The 13,688-nt window shown below is 30.9% G+C and overlaps 2 long non-coding RNA genes across 3 annotated transcripts; one reads left to right on the top strand and one right to left on the bottom strand.

Moving 5' to 3' along the window:
* Nucleotides 1-2,315: 2,315 nt before the first annotated feature.
* On the bottom strand, nucleotides 2,316-4,208 carry LOC121130759 (uncharacterized). The gene is made up of 2 exons (XR_005868813.2): nucleotides 3,133-4,208; nucleotides 2,316-3,066 (listed from the first exon to the last, which is right to left on the bottom strand). It is a non-coding gene; the product is annotated as an uncharacterized lncRNA (long non-coding RNA).
* Nucleotides 4,209-4,229: 21 nt separating this feature from the next.
* LOC121129802 (uncharacterized) lies at nucleotides 4,230-5,680 on the top strand. 2 transcript variants are annotated; one of them, XR_011783934.1, is made up of 5 exons: nucleotides 4,230-4,428; nucleotides 4,488-4,659; nucleotides 4,739-4,846; nucleotides 4,915-4,989; nucleotides 5,577-5,680. It is a non-coding gene; the product is annotated as an uncharacterized lncRNA (long non-coding RNA). The 2 variants fall into 2 exon arrangements; XR_005868532.2 differs by having other exon boundaries at nucleotides 4,235-4,399.
* Nucleotides 5,681-13,688: the final 8,008 nt, after the last annotated feature.

Consider the following 13,688-nt stretch of genomic DNA (forward strand, 5'->3'; position numbering starts at 1 on the left):
AATGACATCTCATTTTTGAAAATGGACCTTTAATTTCTTTCAAGTGACTAGTTAAAAAAAAAAGAAGATTAGTTCTTATTATTTTTGACCAAAGATAGTAAAGAAGCATATTTTGGTAAATAATTTGGTTGATTTTCTATCTAATGACGTTATTTCTTACAGGATGTTATGCTTATTTTATTATCTTTTGGGGATTCATTTTCCAAGACTGCGTCAATATTTAGTTTAATGACACGGTTTTTTATAAACGTATTATTTCTAAATAATCTTTTTTCTTGATAATTAGGCCTTCATTTTTTTTCTTTCATTTTCGTTCTTACACGTAAGAATGTAACGTAAAAATATATGAATATTTTAGTTTAAAATTAAAACTTTTGAGTAAGATTACATCCCAATGTTACTCAAATTTACAAAAAATAAGTATGTAAAACTAATCAAATCAGTACTACCGGAGTTTAAAAAAATACGGCTTTCACAATAAAAATAAGATAATTGATTAAAATAAAATGGAAACAAGCATCAAATTTAAATCTTAGATTGTCTTAAAATCCGTTTCAAAGTCTTTAAATGGTATCGTGAAGTTGAAGAGAGGTACTTAATTTCTTTTCCGACCAAAGTTCACGAATTATTCCCAAAAGACGGCACTTTTATGGAAAGTGCTTATTATGCTGCTCCAGCAATGACAATTGCTCTCAGCTCCTGAAGATGGAACAAGTCATTATTTGTTATTCTGTTTGCTACTAATGTGTTAAAAGAATAGAAAACCAAAATCTAAAGCCTTGGTTTCCACTGAGACTTTTCTGTTTCTTTTGGAAATCCCAAACAAAACCATAGCTTTGGCAATGTTATGATTAGCATGTTATAATCCTTTTATATTTAGCTTTAGCAAGAACTTTAAAACACCCACAGAGGAACAATCCACGAGGACTTGTAGAGTTCCATTAAAAAGATTACCGCAATCCTTGCAAGGTATAAAAAAATAGTCATTTCAAATTTTTGGCCTTATAAAAATAAAGGTTATGAAAACATTTCAAAAAAAAAATATAAGTCAAGTAATACTCTATACATGGAATATGCATTATTTTTCTTTTTTCACTTGTAGTAGGTCAAACTACGATAAATGTTTTATTGGTAGAATAATTATGAAATGAAAGGGAGAATTGAATTGAAACAATCAGTAACCATAGAGTGGCGCACCGTGTTGCGTCAAAATAATACAACCCCAAGTATTACAATTATTATTACCACGTAGAGGGCGCTGTAAAATTCTTCTCATAAGCGCCATTTTTATAAGTCATAAGAACTCTGCGGGGGCACAAGACAGCTAACGTAATCTTACAGCGCCCTTAAGCAATCTATACTTATATTACCTCAGGCTACAGACAGGCGAATCACCTTAGGATAATATATATATATTTTTAGTTTTGGCATACCCTATTTGGATCTCCGATGCTTAGGTGCTACAATATTTCACCTCTTACTAACGCTCTCTTCTACTTACTGCCTCTATAACTTCCTTAAATAAAAATAAAAACATAAATTAATCATAGCTTTCGGGATATCATAAAAATGAGTAGAAATCCCAGGAATCAAGTTAGAAGTATTAATTTCATAGACACTGGAGTAGGGGTGGGGGTCATTGACCATTCTTCATTAATTCTGGTAGTATAATACTATAAATTATGAAAAAGATCGTATAAAAATACATTGGTACGTTACTGGAATGGTATATGTGGTAATATATGTCGCAATTAATAATTATCCAATCAAATTGTTAACCATTAAATGAGTAAATGACCAATAAGTTACGATACCCCCCTCCCCTTACCCAACAGACTAAGCAGGGGCACAGTTAAGATTTTGGGGAATGTCTATCCCCCAATGTTCGCCTAGATAATTGGTGTAGTAGATATATCAAAGCAATACTCGACCATAATTGCCACGGAAAAACTGAGATTTAAATTTTTTCGCGTTTATGTAGTTGGTGGATTTTATTAGCAAAGCAATAATTAAATGAAAGACGCAACCTCAGATTAACTCCGGACTAAATGGGGCATTGCCGTTATTTCATCTTGTCTTAATAATGTCCATACGATATGCTCTTGAATTACAGACCTCGAAGACAAGAAAATAAGATCGATTGGAGTGTCTGACAATATAATTTAGTACATACAAGCGAGTTATCAGGCTTTGATAACTACAAGATCCGACCAACTCACACAAGTTACAGCTTGTTGTAGTTAGAACCAACTTGTATAAAGAACATATAGAAACTTAAATAGCATCGGTATCAAAGAAAATAAACAAACGTGATCTTCTTCTTAAAAAATTGGAAGGAAATGTGTATTTAATTTGCTTTCTTTAGATACAATAAGAATAATATTTTGAATAGCAACTGAATAAGTAAGTAGGAGTAATAAACGTAATAGTAATGATAAAAAGTGGATACAGGAACAGAATGGCCAAAGACACACGGATAATATCGAGAAAGGGGGTGGGGATAAGTAGTGAATAATATTAATATTAATAGTAGTAATAGTAGGTAGTAAGTAAATAAGTAAGTGAGTAAGGGGAATCAAGTTTAAAAAAGTAAAGGAAATGCCATCATCTCTCTCGTAGTCACGGTAAAGTATGGGGAATCAATCACAGAACATGGTTACAAATTTTAAGATTGGCCATCAAACACTTTTAAAGGTGGTGTAGGAATCAAGTCGAAATCAAAAAGTAGGGATAAACATAAACACGTTGAGGTGGCGGAGTCGTCATCATCATTTTCATGGGCATCACGGATCATCATTATCATCTTCTTCGGCATCACTTGCTTCAACATTACGTCATGGGTCGTCGAAAGAGCAGAATGTGTGGCTCAGGTTCGTGTGCCATATAATGAACCCATCCTTGACTCTGCTGTACTCCCAAATTCCTCCATTCCGACTCAGACATCAAGTGAGTCTTGGGAACAAGCTTGGCCAACTCCTTGGGGAGCATTACATGTCGATACTCATACTTATCGTCAAAGTATTTTTCTGAATAGTAGATATTCTTGGAGGCCATGGTTCACTAGAACTGAAATCACGGGAGTCATAAATCACTTAACACGGATATTAACGAAAAACGTCGAGGATTCCTTACCTTCTTCTTGATCTTCAACTTCTTTTTTTCTTCCTTTTTTTGAATTTGAAAAAGAAGGCGGTGGGCGCCATAGTGTGAGAAGAGAGGGAAAAGAAAAAAACACACACACACACTTGACTCAATACTACAACGGTTCAATCAAATACCTGTTCGAACTCTATCTTTTCACACTCTTTCAGCTTCCTCATCCAGATCTTTTCCTAATTTTATACAAAAATATATTCCTTCGAACTCATTTTCTTAATATAAGCATATCAAATTATCTAAGATTTCCCTCTTGTTTATTCAAGTAAACAACATCGTGATAAGGCCTCAAACCGTTCCATCACTTCCTGAGTCCACATACGTAGGGAATATATTTCAAATGACGTAATTCAATATTAGATATCAATAACACCTTCATATTTAGTAGAAATGACCTATCAAATATATTAATTAAATATATTTTGTAAGTTATTTACGGGATGCACTATATTTTGAGTTCTAAAGTAAATATATCATATTAAGGAGAAGTCTTTGGACCACGTTGAGGATAGAGGGCGCTTCATTATTACATTCGTTGAAGAAGAAAAAAACGAGGGAGAAAAAAATAAGAAAAAGAATATAAATATACACACAATATAAATATATAAAATTTTAAATAATAATATATTGGATGGTAGTGTCGTAGTAATAGTAGTAGTAAAACACACACACACACTTTTAGGATTTGAAACTTGTTTCAATTCGCGCCACATATTCAAATTTTTTATGACTCATCATATAGATAGATAATATTGTATGGATATATAAATATACATACTACATATATAACAATAAATCTTTTATTTTTTAACAAAAAAATAAAAGTAGGTAATAAATTTTAAAATGAGCCAATAAAATTTCATTTATTTCATGCTTTCCCAAATAGAGGTGTCTAATAATAATTATTATTCTTATTTGTATACGTACAACAATAAGAAAGAGAAAAAGCAAATGAGATGCGGTTAAACTCTAGCAACTCTAATAGCAGGTCTCTAACTTGCGGTTTGATGTTGTATTAAAAAAATATGGGGGGATTAAAGAGAAAGAAATATAAAAATGGTGGATATATTCTACTAGTACTTGTGCAGTTAATTAATAGGGTAAAAGTCACATAACTGGAGAGGGAAGGAAAAGAAGATAAGATAGGAGGACTTGGTCATTTGGCCGATGATCCTTGTGGAGACGACGACTTTGAGAAATCTATGAGTGGAAGAGAATTTCAAGTATTTTTCTTATTGTTGTTGTGAGTGTCTAAGTATTTGAAATAGAAAAGTATGCGTTTCATGTTCCATTTAATGTCCTTCCTTCTTCTTGATTTATCTTTCTTTCAGGTGAATTTCGTTGTTGCTCTTCTTCTTCTTCTTCTTCTTATTTATACATTATTTAAAAAAGAATTCATTTTGTCGAAGAATTATAAGTACCTGCATACTAAGAAGAGGTGGGGGATTGGAGACACAGTTGAGAAGCTAAGATATGGAATGAACAGAAAAAGAAAAAAGAGAAGTGAATTATTACTTTAAATATTTTATATAACAACAATAACCCAAATATTTATTTGATTTGTTTTTTTTACATGTTAAAGATGCCGACGAGTCAACAAATATAGCAAATAACAAAAAATTAAACATATTTACACGTTTGGTATTTTTATTAGAAGACAAAGTTATGTGATAAATTGTCCAAATTATAAGTATAATAATAGTCATAATTTTTAAATCTATTTGCAGTTGAATAATTGATAACTTTTTATTTATTTAGGGTTTCTGCACAAAAGAGAGAGAGAGAGAGAGAGAGGAACCTTGAAATGAAGGGGGAATAGGTACCTATTATGTGGTATGACTAATTTCTTTCATCCATAAAGTTGATGCATTAAATATGGGTATATCAATGTATTATTGTATATACTATTTATATATTTTTCGTTTTGAATTTGATGGTAAATATGTCAGGAGCTCAATGAGGCGTGTAGGATGATTATCATTTTGATAATTATGCTGCTCTAAGGGGGAAACTATTTTCGTGAAGAGAGCTTTTCCTTTGTCCATCTTCAAAACGCGTCAATTTATGAGCATGTAATGTGTATACAAACTACAAATGGGTCCGAGTTGTACATGTACTACAACATCAATGTGAAAAATACCCCGCGATAATTAGTACCCTGCCGGCAATTAATCGTTGGCGGGTAAATTTTTTAAGTATTTGAATCTTTATTTATTGGTGAGACCCCGTTTTCATACAGATATTTGCAATAAATCTGTCGACTATCACTATTGATTGGTATTTCGAATCTTATAAGAAACGTGCATGTGATGACTAAGCAAATAAAATAGTTAATAATATTTTGTGATGTTAAAATCTTCTTTGAAAAGATAATTTAAGTTACAAATAATTATAAATTGTTTGTTTTTACTTATTAACAGGGCCGGTGGAATCAATTCAAAGGTGGGGAGGGGGAGAATTAATAAAAATAACAGTAAATATTGATGGCAAAATATGGTCTATGCCCCCCTGTTGTGGCACAAGTGGATAGGCCGAGGTATATGCTCATCCTTAACAAATTACTTCGCAGATATTATAATACTCCGTTTAAAAAACCGAAACCCATCTGTAGAAGAAACTATGAAAATTATGTCCAATCCGATACTACAACAAGCGTTTCCTAAATACTGAATAGATAAAAATTTGGAAACAATAATATTGCTAAGAAATTTAATGTGCTAAAAACTATAAAAAATTACTTTACAGTAGTGCTAATACATAAAACGAGTTAATTCAAATAAACTGGTTAATTAATTATTTTGGTTCTTTTGAAGTGAGCTTTCTTACACTATTTGTGGGGTTTTTTTTCCAATGCTTCTAAATAAATAAACGTTTTAAATATGTTAGGATCCGGGGCGCTAAACCAATAGTAATGATATTACGAACTAAAGGCTAATAAATATCTTTAATGAATTTATGATGTATCTATCATAAGAACTCAATTTCTAATAAAGCTGAGAGAGCAATTATTTATGAATGTATTTTTTTTTTTTTTTTTTTTGGGAGAATTTTTTTTTTTTCTTCTTTAAATTGAATTGAATTTTGATTTTTATTTATTTTAGTAAAAGATCAGCCCGATTAAAAACGACACTGAACTCTGTCCTATCATACAATGTGAAGCTCTAATGACTATATTTTAAGTTTACTCAATAATGTCTTGTATAACTTAAACATAAATGGAAGATCAGGATCTCTTTAAATGAAGGAAGTTATTTTTCTCTGAAATCTTTCCCTATTTTTCAGAAACTGTTTCTTTGGCTTCAGAAAGGATATATCTGGAGCTTTCCTTCTGTTTCAAGATTTGTAAAAATGTGTCGTAAAGTATTTTATTTTGTAAGATACAAGGGAGATTATTAAATTTTGCGCAAAATTTCCCCTTCCTCTCATTACATGTTGTAGGAATCCGGCTTCCTCACATATCCGATCATGTACATAGGCTGCTATATATATTTCTGGGCTAGGCTACACTAAGTGTTGCCAGGTGCAATTTCACATTTCCTTTGATAAGTTTGACATTTTTGTAGCATAATAGTACTCAGAATAATTTGACGTACGACCATCATTTGTGTTGTTAAGAGTGACAAGAAAAAATTAATTTGGCAAAAAAATGGAATTTAGTCGTGAACATTTTTGCGCGTCATTTTTCACAACTTTCGACGTCGATTATCACGACAAGACTGCGTTGATGAACTTAAATCTTTGTATGGCGATGAAGCACCATCCTATAGCACTGTGAAAAACTGGTTTCATGAATTCTATCGTAGCCGACGCTTGCTCAAAGACGAATTCCGTAAAGGTCGTCCAAAAATCGCAGTAGTGCCATTGATGCTGTGCGTGAAGTGATAATGCAAGATCGTCATGTGACATACCGTGAGATAGAAGCATCCTTGAGCATTTCTTCCACCAGCATACATTCGATATTGCATGTACACATGGCTGTAAAAAAGGTTTGCTCTCGTTAGATCCCGCACAATTTGACAATCGCTTAAAAGAAGGCTCGTGTCAATTGGTGCCAAGAAATGTTGGGGGGAAAAAACCCGCTCGCAGTGCTTCAAAAGACATTTATAAGATCGTCACAGGTGACGAATCATAGATCTATGCGTCTGAGCCAAAACAAAACAACAATCGACCGTGTGGGTCTTCGAAGACGAAAAAAATCAAAAGAAAGTTGTTCGTAGAAGAAGCACTTCGAATCAAATGGTCGCCTGTTTCTTCAGCAAACTGGTCATGTGGCGACTATTCCACTTGATCATCGTAGGACGCCCAATTTCTTTGCCTGAAGTCTTCGGAGAAATTCGAAAAAATGAACAAGAGAAGGCGTATCATTGTTCACCATGACAATACGAGGACTACACATCGGCTCAAACCAGCGCCTTTTAAACCGGCAAAACGTTGAATTGATGGACCATCCGCCGTACATCCCTGACTTTGCACCCAATCACTTATTTTTATTCGTGCACATGAAGAAAAAATGCGTGGTCAACGATTTTCGACTCCAGAAGATGCTGTTGAAGCGTTTAAAAACCTTATTTTGGAGGTGTCTCAATCAGAGTGGAAAAAGAGCATCGACAATTGGGTTGAGCGCATGCAAAAGTGTATAAATCAAGATGGAGAATACTTGGAAAAACAATAAAATCATTTTTGATGATAAATATTCCCATTTTTAGTATTAAGACAGAAATATATACAACAACCTACGTAATCTGACACCTGATTGCGTCATATGCATGATTTTCCTTCCTTCCGAAAAAAGAGAACATTTTTACAGGTGTATGTTCCCTCCAAAAATATTATCAAAGAATCACCAAACCCATTTTGTAATCTAACTAGAATCCAAATTTTCTCAATTAATGTCATACTAGACTAGAAAAATGAGCAATTTTTCAACAAAAAAAGGGCAAAATGAGCGATTTTTTGAGCGATCGTTCACAAATCCCAAGTCTAGTAATTAACTATGGTAAACACTCGATCACTATTTTACTATCATAATACTGTCAATTAAAAGATAATGCTTCTAGAATGTTCCTACATTCAGTCTAAATAGATATGTTGTCATAATAAAAATCCCTGATCATTGCTCAAGACTCGAGTACATTGTGAATTGCTATGGATTTTAGAAAAAATTTCTCTGAAAAGTTTTATATTGAAATGTAATTTTAGAAATATTTTCCCAAAAATATCATTTTTTGTAAGCAGCTCTAAATATATGATTTTTTTTTTTCAAAAAATTGGATCTTGTGAGAGTAACTATGAAATTTTGAAATTTTTTTCCAAAAACTTTAATATTGGAATTTTTTTTACATATATTGGAATTTTTTTTACAAATATTGGAATTTTAAGATTTTTTTTTCAAAAAAATTTTAAAAAAAAAACAATTTATAAAGCACTGTCCTCGATGACGTCACTCAGCATTATAAAAAGAACTGACAAAACACTAGTTGGTGGTATTATAATTTGAGTATTTGCTCTATCATAGTATATAATAAATATGCTACATTTTTAAAAGGAAATGTATTGAATAGATATTTTCTAATAGATTTATTTGTCAAAGAGGTATAATTAACAAATAAATACAATAGTAACATAGGTATTAATATCAATTCCCCCAAAAGTGACTTGTTAGAGAGTCTTTTCCTCTAGGCCCCTGATTTGTAATTAAGAGGATATTTTATATGTATGTACATACATCATCATTAGTTTTATGCCCTCTTATGACTTAATAGTAGGTCGTTATTTTATCAGTAGGTATACTCTATTATTGTTTGACTGATTGACTTCTTCTATTTTCAACTTTTTATTTTATTTTTGTTTCAACGAACATAATTACTTCTCTAAAGGATTTTTACAAGAAGTAAATATTAACGATCTTGGATTAAAATCTATTTTATTTTATTATTTAAAAAAATAAATAAATAACAAGACGTTTTCATTTCATTTCCCTCTTTTGATATATAGTAGTAAGTAGGCATTTGTTATGATCAGATACGTTGGTTTGAGATGATGTGGAGAAGTTGATCCATTAATTGTTTTTTATGTCCATCAAGTTCTTTGTATATATAGCTATATATAATTTTAGACTGTCTCGATCTCAGGTTGATATGCACAAATACCTTTTCTGCTGAGGAATATCAAATAACTCACTTTGAGAAAGTTACAGACCTCTTAGGCCATTTTTGGTGAGTACTGGATCTTGTAATTGAATTTTCGGGTGGAAATGGGCCCAATTGAACTCATATATTTATTTGTTTTGGTCTATCAGTAAAAAATATTGTGCAACTTACTCTGAATAATTTAAGGGCTCTAAGAGTGTGTTCAATGATTTGCAGTTTCCCTGTTTTATCAAAGATAATAATGTTCTTCCTTAAAGCTCAACAACAACTATCTCATTTCAACTATGGAGGAACAAACTTTACAATTTTATGTTTTGATAATATAAGTCAGAAAATCATGGGGGGAAAAAAAAATAGGTATCGTAACTAATACAAAAATATTGTTCCTCTACTGGGAACAGTAATAAAGTTAACTTTGGCAAAGTTAGATGCTTTTTATACGATTGAATGCTTGATACAGGACCTTTCAAAATAAAAATATAATGGATTTTTGTGTGGAAATGAGCCATTGTGAGGCCTCTTATACCACCAAATATGATACTATAAGCCTCCAATCGGGTAAAATATTGACACCTTGTTTTTAATCATTTAAAGGCGTCTAAGAGTGTGCTCAACGATTTGTAGTTTTCCAGTTTTATCAAAATAATTTATTAATTTTCCCTCTTTTTGTTTAACAACCATCACTTCAACTATGTTGGGTTAAATTTTGTGATATCCTGTTCGGTATAACAGAGAAATATCCCATTTTGATCCAAAAAGTATAATTTTTCACTCATAGGATAATCTTATTTGTAACAATGTTAGAAGAGGCGCCTTTAAAATATCTTGAAATATCTATGAAATGGTTTGTACTCCGCATAAAATGATCTCAAAGGCCTATAACTTTGCCAAAGTCAGTTTTGACTGTCGCTAGAAGAGTTTAGGTAAATAGGTATTTTTGTAGAGTGACTAAAATATGAACCCGAAAACGGAAACAGTCTAATATATATATATATATAATCATTAAACGAAACATGTATTTTATTCATTCTAATTAGACCTGGAGGTGGCTTAATACCACCTAATTATTATTATAAACATAAGTTGGTGATTCTTTTTTTGCATCATCTATGGAGTTAACACTTGCTTGTCCCCTTTGTATGTACATAGTATGTATATTATGAGTGCTATCTCTTCTGTTCGTCTCATATTATTAGCATGTACAATATATCATATACATAATAAGTAACTCCTCATAAAAATACCTTTACAACCCTATTCTTCACCCGGTAAACCAAGGCGTTTTATCTTTTTATATTTATCGTACATATGTACATACATAACTTCTCTCGGATGGTCTTATACATATAATATCTGGGGCAATTGTTTGACGGAAAATCCACTTATTTTTTATATATTATATCTTTCTTTTTCACATCTGATATGACTATGCTTATTTCAATAATAATAATCTTATTTTTATATTCGAACCGGGTGTTTCTCCTTCTGCTTAAAAATAGAGAGAGAGAGACTAACCAAACAAACATTCTATTTATCTAAGAAGATATAAAAAAGTAAATGTTTATTAGTGAGTGGAGTCGGGTTATTTATAGATTTTATCAAATTGAAATTAATGTTTCTTCCCCCCTCCCTTCTCTCTCGTACTGATTCTTATTCCTAATACATACATTATAAACACTTGACTTTATTGGTTCTACGATATACTGGCAGTCTAGTCAGGGCCGGTTTTATTGTGAGAGGGGCATGGTGTAAAGTACTAATGCAAGAATTCAAAAAAGAAAATAACAATGCCCATGCAATTCTAGTAAAAGTTGCCCATACACATTTCGATTCTTTTATATTTTAAATTATTGTTATAAATACCATTTTGCATCAGCAGATTATATTTTTTGATTGGTTTGGTTTTTTGATATTTTTTCTTTGAAAAAAAGACCAAAAATTTACAAAATTATATTTCCAATATTACAATTTCATATTTAAAATTTCTACAAAAATCTTCAATTATTTACAAAAAAAATTAAAAAAATACCCATTGCTATTCTCACAAAATTTAAATTTCTTGGAAAAAAAATTCCAAAATCCACAACTGCTCACAAAAAAATAAACTTTTTTGGTTAAAAAATTTCAAATAGTAATTTTTTCCCCGAGTTGTTCTTTAAAAAAAAAACATTTTCTTGGGAAAAAATTAAATTTCTAATATAAATTTTTTTGAAAAAAAAAAAATTATAAATTAAATTTTTGGAGTAAAATTTAAAAAATACATAGATATTCACAGAAAGTTAAATTTTTTGGGAAAAAAATTTGAAAAATTAAATTTCAAATATCAAATTTTCTTTTAAAAATCAAAAATTCCTTCATTTTAGAAGGGGCTATTTCTTTTTTTTTAATTAACCTAGGAAACTAATAAATAAGAGTTTGAATCACAAATTAAACATTATTTTCCCGATTCCAGAAAAAACACCTGATTTATCTTATTCCAGATTCCTATTAACTCTCCCATCATTACTATAGAGATGAATGTACTTTTATTTTTATAAAATATAAAGCATGTCAATTTTTATAAATGTTATTATTCGAAGGGCATTATTTTTAAAGAAAATAGGGCTTTATTTTATTTTCAATACTTTATTTAGAAAAGGGTTAGTCTTTTATTGCCTTTTTAAGACAATCATGTTCATATTTTATTCGCTAACGCTGAAAAGAATATCTATTTCTATATTTTAAATGATATTTAAGGCCTAGTGTAAAGATTATTATTTGTTTTTCCTTTCATAAAGACTAGATTTTTTTATGAAATAAAATACGGACTTTTTTATCTATGTAATGGACATTTTTTTTTTAATAAAAAAGACAAATGACAAGATTATTTCTTTTTATATTTAATGACGTTTTTTTAGAAAATTGTCCTTTATGAAACAAAGTAAGAATGAAAGTTGTCTTTTTTAAGGGCATCACATTTTTGAGCATATTCCCCTCCTTTCAGTATCCCAAATAAAAATCCTGCAAACGTCTCTCTCACTGCTTATAAATACCCCTTGTAGAAAAAGTATCGAAATACTAATTTAGGTAACGGAACCGATACACAAATATTGGTATCGTGACAACACTATTTTTTTCCATAAGAAAAGGGAAATAAAAAGTGCAAGAAAGAGAGAGAAAACACACAAAAAAGTTGTTAAATGTCAAAAAAAAAAAAAAAAGTAAGGGAAGAAAAAAAATCACTTAATTACAATATCATATTACGAACTCCCACTAAAAAATATGATTTTTTTTGTTGTGTTTTTTTTTATTATAGTGAATAAGATGATGGCGATGGAGAAGATATGTATAATGTAGAGAGATATTCATAGATGTTGGACCACCCTTGTTGTTGATGTGTCACCCCAAAGGGGGAATAAGTTATACGAAATGAAATAAGTGACACTTGAAATTTTGTTTGAATAACACAATGTGTTTTAAACGTTTTATACTTATATATAAAGAAATTGAGTCTGGGTGCCTAAAAATATATTATTATTGTTGTTGTTTTTGTTAATGATGGTGTGAGAAAAGAGAAGACGTTTATTGTCAAATCTTGTTACAACTCTTACAAAACCAAACAAACATAATGGTCTTTTAGTCCCTTAGCTATGTGTTGATATATTCTACAGCAATACCCCCAAACAGTTATGTACACTGGAGGCGGGTGAACATGCCTCCCAGATTTTAGATAATCATAGGCCAGAATGGGGGTTCTCATCAAGGTCCTTTCCATCATCGTCCATTTCTATCAACAAATTATTATTATTATCTCCTTGTTACGAATTTCAACTCGAATAGGCACTCAGTTGAGTGCAAAACCCTCTCCACCTAAAACCAAATTGATGTATACATCTCAATTTGTTCCTTAAGTTATGGTCGAGTATGCATTTTGTACGCTTTATGTTATCTTGACCAAACAAAATTTAATGGCCTTTTACTGTGGCCATATGGTTATAAGCTACGTACCAAGTTTGATCAAAACCAAGCAGTATCTTTTGCCCTAATCCTGGTGACTACCAAATCAACAGGGACAAAAACATAAATTAAGTAGTATCTAGACAAAAACATTAGCCAATTTAGAGATATTTGTGATTAACTCCCGTGATCACTTTGGTGTGGAATGAGCCCATAAAATATAATCGACCAAGTTTGAACCATTTTTATGAATAAATACAGGTAGTTAAATCCCCGTAAAGTTTTGAAATTGTACATTTTTACTGTCTAGAAAATATGATTTTAATAGTTAAAAGTAATGGAATTTATTTTAGTATTATTTTACTAATTTGTAGTAAAAAGATATGTAGCCGTCAAATCTGGATAAAGGAAGCTGATGTTTTTATATGAAAAGTTGACTATATTCGA

The sequence above is a fragment of the Lepeophtheirus salmonis genome, chromosome 1 (assembly GCF_016086655.4).
Source record: "Lepeophtheirus salmonis chromosome 1, UVic_Lsal_1.4, whole genome shotgun sequence".
In the NCBI taxonomy this organism is placed as follows: Eukaryota; Metazoa; Arthropoda; class Copepoda; order Siphonostomatoida; family Caligidae; genus Lepeophtheirus; species Lepeophtheirus salmonis.